This window comes from Mastomys coucha, unplaced genomic scaffold (genome assembly GCF_008632895.1).
Source record: "Mastomys coucha isolate ucsf_1 unplaced genomic scaffold, UCSF_Mcou_1 pScaffold3, whole genome shotgun sequence".
Taxonomy (NCBI): domain Eukaryota; kingdom Metazoa; phylum Chordata; class Mammalia; order Rodentia; family Muridae; genus Mastomys; species Mastomys coucha.
In genome coordinates, this window is record NW_022196909.1 from 24,939,305 (window position 1) to 24,946,575 (window position 7,271).

At 42.4% G+C, this 7,271-nt stretch overlaps 1 long non-coding RNA gene across 1 annotated transcript in view; it reads right to left on the bottom strand.

The window, feature by feature from the left end:
• Nucleotides 1–6,932, bottom strand: part of LOC116075250 — a 37,393-nt gene extending 30,461 nt beyond the window's left edge. The window contains exon 1 of the long non-coding RNA XR_004112486.1: nt 6,462–6,932. This is a non-coding gene — a long non-coding RNA (uncharacterized LOC116075250). The remainder of the gene's footprint in view (nt 1–6,461) is intronic.
• Nucleotides 6,933–7,271: the final 339 nt, after the last annotated feature.

Here is a 7,271-nt window from a genome sequence, read left to right on the forward strand (position 1 = left end):
TCAGGGGGAGAAGAACAGACACTCTAATGTCTGCTTGACTTGCCGGAAACCTAAAACTTCCCCCCGCCCCCAAAACACAGCATGGAGTTTTTAAACAAGAACTTATCTTGTAATCATTATTCATTTTCTCCAAGTCCCAACAAAAGAGATTCTATTTGCAATAAACATCTACTACTCACAGTTAAATCTTTATTGGCACTAAACCGATATTTTATGAATTGCCAGTCACTTGTAGATACCCTATGATAATGACCATGTAAATTATGGGTAGGACATGGGCAGGGTTTCAAACCATGTGCTCTTCCACCCACCTGCACCAAAATTATTGGTATACTTGTTAAAAATCAACCCCCCCTCCCTAAATCAGAGCCTCCAGGGTGCACAATCTGCCTGTATAACAGGTTCCCAGGGCTGTGGTGCACAGCAGTGTGTGGAAACAGTGCGTAAGTGTACTTACGGCTACTCTTATATTACTGCTTATAAATGCAGACAATTAAAAACAAACCAGCTGCCCAGTAATTGAGCACAGGTTTTGCTTCCTCTCCTTCTCAGAAAACGGCAGGCAGTGACTTATTTGCCAGTTGGGGAATTTAAGCAAAGAGGACTATACCCTCCAGAAGCATTTTCTTACCTAACATTCTGCCAAAAAAAAAAAAAAATGCTGGCATCTCAGGACAGGAATAACTGTGGTGAGCGACACTTGGGGTCCTTTGGTGTCTTTTTTTCCTAATTGAAAGTTCATCTGCCGTAGCCTCCATAAGAACTTAGACAAGAACGACTCCCCATGCTTTCTGATTTATCATCGTCCCAAACTGAATAGCATTTTTCAACCAAATTTTCAGGTAGCATTGTCAATTCCTATTTCCCCCCCCGACCAAGAAAATTATTTCTATGAAATAATTTTGGTTTTGACCTTTTCCAGAAAATAAAATTGTGCTGCTCTCTACGTCAAAGAAGGTCACCGTGTCAGAATTCAGGGCAGCATCATGACAATGCCCTAGAACAATCATTGAGTGGCCTGATCAATCCTATTGTCACTACCCGTCAGACTCTTCACCTTGCCCTTTGATGATCCTGGCAATTCATCTTTCGGCTGTGTGGTGTTATTATTACCTCAATCTATCTAGCAGTCAAACCTCAAGCAGCGCTAACCATTTGGGACACAGCGCTAACGTGGTTTCCAGGCTGGCTTCATAGCTACACCTCTTACTTACCTCCTTCCCTCCCACCCCACCAGCACTTCGAAGAAATAACCTGGCATCAGCCATTGCCACTCTAAGCCACAGCAGCTTGGGTTGACATGTGTGTCACAATTGCCTGTGAAGCTGTTGTTACAATGAACAGGGCTGAACCAGCCACCAAAGTTTCCAACACGGTGGTCAGGAGTGGAGCTGAGAATTGGGATTTCTAGTAAGTCCTGAGGTGTGGGTTACAGTCTGAGAACTGTTGATTGAAGGTCATTTGCCACTTTCTGGATTAGCTCCAGATAATGTTGTAAGTGGCAGTATAATTTATATAGCTTTTCCTGTAATTTACCGGAGTGAAAACTATAATTAACAGTCCCTAGTTGGTGTATTAAGATGATACAAATTGACAGCCTCTTTTGACAGTGCCGTAGCAACCATATAATTACTATTTTTATTTCTTTCTAGAGAATATCAAGTTAACAAAAATCTCAAGTTACCATGAGAGCAGCCTGGCGTTTTCTTGCTAACCAAGTCTGAGCTAGTCAAGTCACGTGCCTGTCTCTGGCTTAAACATTCCTCTTTAACTCCACCTGCTACCCCTGCAATCTCAACAGATCTGAACTCGGAACAATTCTGTGACGACCTGTCTCTTTCCACCAAGAATTTACAGCCCACCCATCACTGACACTGCTTTTTTGGTCAGATGTCCTCCATATTTTGGCTCCAAAGGATCTGGGGTGTTCCAAGCAACTCCTTCCAGGGCCCAGGCATTTGCATGTATACCACCCTGGTCCTATGGCTGCCACCCTCCCCGATGTATTTTGGACATGGATGCTTATCCGTTTTAAGTGTACTTACCAGAACAGCTGAGCAACAGTAAGGCAGGAGCACGGCAGAGAAGCAGGTAAATGAAAGCCCCCAAGAGAGTGGAACTCTTTCACAGAGACCTATCAATCATGGATAAATAAGCTAGCTCTACATTTCTGTTGTTATTCGCACATTTTCTGTGATAAAGCACCACCCAAAACAATTTCATGAAAGAGCACCACACTATGATTGGGGGTATGGAGGCTAGGGTGTAGAAGCAAGCAATAGTTGAGAACTGCGGGCGGCTTCACCAGCAGAGGGCGGTAAAGCACACGAGCAGCTTTGTAGGTAAGCCTTGGTCCATGCTCAGAACCGTGGGTCTTAGAAAGGGCACACCCCGCCGGGCGGTGGTGGTGCATGCCTTTAATCCCAGCACTTGAGAGGCAGAGGCAGGCGTATTTCTGAGTTCAAGGCCAGCCTGGTCTACATAGTGAGTTCCAGGACAGCCAGGGCTATACAGAGAAACTCTGTCTCGAAAAAACAAACAAACAAAAAAAACAAAAAAACAAACAAACAAAAAAAAGGCACACCCCAACTACTATTACTGTTTCCATGTTTTTAAACCCGAAGACTAGCCTACTAGCAAGCACCACATAAGACAATAACATAGGACTTGTGTCTAAAAAAAAAGATTCCAGTATTTTTCTACCATGTGAACTGACCTGCCACATAGAACCTCCCATTTATTCCTTAGCAAGATAGAAGAATAAAAAAGAATCAACTTGTATACAGCTATTCAATTTCTCTAGCTTTCACTGAGGGTCAACAAGAAACAGGAAAACAATTGTATAATATACTAAATAATTACTAAATTATTACCTATAAATAATTATATATGTGTACAAAATCTTCATCATTCCCAGGTTGCGAACAAGAGAAAAGTGTCCATTTGAAAGGCCACCTCAACAGTTCACACTATGTGATCCAATGCTCGTGACTTTTCTTCCCTTATCCCAACTGTGGAAAGAGAAAGACTTTGGATCTGCACCGAGAAGGGTCCAATCATAGCAGCGCCAGCTCCCCATTAATGCTACTGGCCACTCCAACCTGACCCAGTTTCTTAAGAGAAACCTGCAAAAAGGAGTCTGGAGCCACGGGCAGGGAAAGATGTAAGAGAAAACCCGAATCCAGGGCTGACTTTCTAAAACAATTACTGGAAAATTGCAGAACTGCTCGCCCCAGGAAACCTGAAGGAAAATATTACTTTGATTGTGTGAGTGCATCTTTCACAGAGCATGCAGTCACACTTCCAGGCACTGTAAGACAGGGCCATGCCTTGTAAGATCCCTGTGCTGTGTTAAAAGAAGCACAAAATTTAAAGCCAACATTAAAAAAAAAAAAATCAATTCTGGTAAAACTTCAGAATAGAGTTCCAGATGGTTTTGTTCCATTTTTATTTGACGGATTATTAATTGTAATCACTACACACAATTTGCATTTCAGGACAGCTAATGTTTCTCTTGCCTACAAACTCCAGCGGACACTTCCTTCTCTGCCTAGGAATTTTTTTTTTCTAACCAATCTCCTTCCTGTTCACCTCTCAGACTTGTTCAAATTGATACCTGAAAGCTAATTTACACCTCACTGTTTTCAAAAGCAATCTCATATGACAGTACCAAGAGACCTACCCCTTCTGAATTAGAAGTCCAGGTTTTAATTTTCAGTTTCTCTTATGGATTATGTAAGTGGGCACACTTTAGGGGACATACAAAATGAATCATTGGGATAATTTCCCATCCTTTATTTTCTCAATGTGCTCGCCTTGGTTATTTTTAAATCTCCCTTATCTCCTTCTCCAGATAGAGGCTTAATAATAATTAAAGAAGGTAAGCTTCCATGTTCAAGGTACATCAGAGGAGGTGGCCGCAAACGGCTTTGCAATACAAGCAAGTGCCTGGGTTCTGAGAGGAGTTAAGGGATACCTCAGAGCCATTGGAGTCTAGAGAACTTCTGATTAAAGGGACCTTTTGAAAAAAAAAACAAACACATGACCAATTCATCAATGTGCGTAACAGAATCAGAACCATCTTTGGGACAGCTAAATATTTTCTGAACTCTAGGAACAAGTTCAGTGACCACTTAAAGGTGTCACTGCTACATATGAGAAATTCAACGCCAATATATACTTATATCAAAATTTAACACAGATTTCTTTGTAGAGAGAATCTCTTATAAGCAACACCTGTCAATGAAAAGCCTTTAGCCAATGAGTTGAGGCAGGACAAAGGAGGTGGGACACTGGCCAGAAGAGAGAGGATTCTGGGAAATAGGAGAGATGTTAAGGAATGAATAAGGGGAGATGCTGGGGAAGATGCTGAGAAAGAAAGAGGCCAAGACAGAAGGAGAGGTAACTGGCTGTGTGGGAGACATAAAATAGTTTGAAGGGATTAAATAAGTTACAAGCTAGTCAGGGAATGAGTCGAGGCTTGTAGTCAAGACATTTATTAATCGTCTCAGAGTTGTCATTCTGGGAGCAGGGCCTGGGAAGGAAAACCAGTTTTATTTACTTTACATGTTTTCTGAAAGCTTGTGTTACTATGCCATTCGTTGATGATGTACCCTGCCTTCTGGAACGGAAAAATACTGCACTTACCTGCCCAGGCAAAAGAAATAGATCTATGTGAATTGCTTTGGCCGATCAAATGAAGGAAGTGGATGTTTTCTTTCAATCCAAAAGTGTGAAGGTTGGGGTTAACTGTCAACTTTACAGAATCTAGAATCGCCTGGGAGATGGGACCTTGAGTCTGGGTAGCATGGGTGTATTGACTATGTTGTGTTGCAGGCAGATCCACCTAACTGTGGGTTATACCTGAGGAAGCAGAGGTGAGAGCTGAGTACTTGTATGCATGCATTCATCCCTTACCACTTTGTGGCTTCTCTGCAATGTGAAGAGCTATGTCCATCTCTGCTGCTGTGACTTCTCCCAAATGGTAGCCTGTATATACTCTTGACCTGTGATCTGGAATAACCCTCCTTAAGTTCCTCTCATTGGTTTCCCCGTGTGTCAGACACCATGGTGCAAAACTAAGACAGGATATCACTCTTGAGGCAAATGGTGATGGGGCTGTAGGGATGGCTCTGCAGTGAAGACCACTGCGGACCGAGTTCAGTTCCTCACACCTACATGGCAGTACACAGTAACTCCAGTTCCAGGGGACCTGACACCCTATTCTGGCCCCCTTGGATGCCAGGGGTAAGCACAAGGTGCACATATGTGCAGGCTGGCAAAACACACATAAACAAAACAAAAGCAAATAAAATATCTTAAATGGTAATCGGCGTGGAGAGAGATGGACTTTCAGAGTCAGTGCACACTGTCACTAGAAACCCATCCTTCACTGCCATTAATAACATAGCAAGACCTGAAACTTGGCCTAGAATTCTCACTATAACATGATATCAATAATATATAGCTTTCTGAAATGACAATCTACATGCAAAATGCCTTTCACATAATACTCTCAAAAGCTCAGTTGCTGTTATTTCTGCTTTGACTGAAGAGACTATGACAATGAGCCGTGCATGAGCAGAAAACATCTCCACTTGTTCATCTTTGAAAAATGTGGTGTTAAAATTTCCACTCACATTTTCTAGCTAAGCTATATGGCCTTGTACAGGAAATGCAAATTATTAATAGCAGTTCTGGTATCTTATAAATGCAGAAAGTAATAAATATATAAATGTTAAGTACATAGAGTCAATGATAGAGAAGGATTTGTTTATTTGCACAATTTATGAAATTGTGACCTTGAAACTCTCATGCAAAAAAAAAAAGCCATTAATCCCAATTTGTAAAGTACATGGAGCCCACGGCAGGAGTGGTAATGTGGACAAAAGGCAGCATAAGAAGACACAGACTGTCTTTTATAGCACATTTGTCAGCTTCCTTCCCATTAAGCCTATTTTAAAAGGTGAGGTAGAGATCTGACCCTAAAAAATTAAAATTACTCACCCCAATCAATCTGGCATTCTACACTGAGATATACTGCCTTCCTCCACCAGCACTAAAAGATTTTATAAACCCTGAGGTAACCAGAGATGAATTTCTTAATAAAAATTCAATTTGTAAGGTTTCAATATTATTTACTTCTTGATTGTAATTTGTGAGCCTTGCCCAACACAGCCACATAACTCCCTCCTCTGGCAGTGGAAGTAAAATTGATTGGTCCTGTTCACTAAGTAACACACGAGCTGAACCATTTTTTTTTTTCTTCTCAAGTCTCTCATACTGCCTTGCTATTTACTTTCTGTCAAAATAATCCTTGCATGTCAGCCACCAGGCAAAACACAGACATCCATCTAAGAATTTTCCTCTCAGTTTAGTAAATGGCTTTATATCTAAGAGTCTTTCTGCTCACCCAAAATTCACAGAAGAAAAAAAAAAAAAAAAGGATAACTCTGACATACCTGTTTCACCATTGTGGAAGGAAAAATTGCTGACGCTGGTCCTTGCTTCTCCCTTAGACCAAGGAATACGGCTTTATTTTGCACTTCCGGTGCTATTCATTCTCAGTAGGAGTCACCAGGGAATTAATTACACCCTTCATGCCAGAACAGAGGCATACAGTGTTGGTCCACAGTGTACTTGTGGGGTGGGCACATTGGGGGCCCTGGAACTTTCCATTCTGCCTAGTTTCCTGGAACTCTGGCAGGACAACGGAAGTCTACATGGATGCTGCACTGCTGGACGCTGGGAACCTAAGATAAAATCCCAGAGTGTCCTCCAGCAACCTTATCAGCTCAAGACAGAAGTGCTCAGGCAGAGTCCGTTTCTCCAGGGAGGGACATTGCTTGGAATGAGAAGCCGGGCCACATGAGGGTCTGTGGTGGAATCGAAGCAAACTGTGCCCCTTGAACGACCTCTCTGACCAACTGTTAATCATTATCCAAACCTGAACAGAGAGAGAAATAACAATAAAGACCCTCGACTCCCACTGCACACGGTGGGATGAACGCAGGCAGCAGCACCCAGGAGCCCAATAACAACATGAGGAGGGTGTTTCAAAGCTGAAACCGGTATTTAATCTCTGGGGGGAGGAAAGAGGGCATAGAAAAGAGAGAATTCTAATTGAAACCGCGTAGAAGCCCCCAGTCAGTTGCTTCACGCTGACAGCCACGAAGCCTGTGTGGAAATTGGCTTCAGTCTTTGTTTCCTCTGGGCCACATGCTGCGAATCTGGTTACAATCATGGCTGTTATTAATCAGAACCGGGCTTGG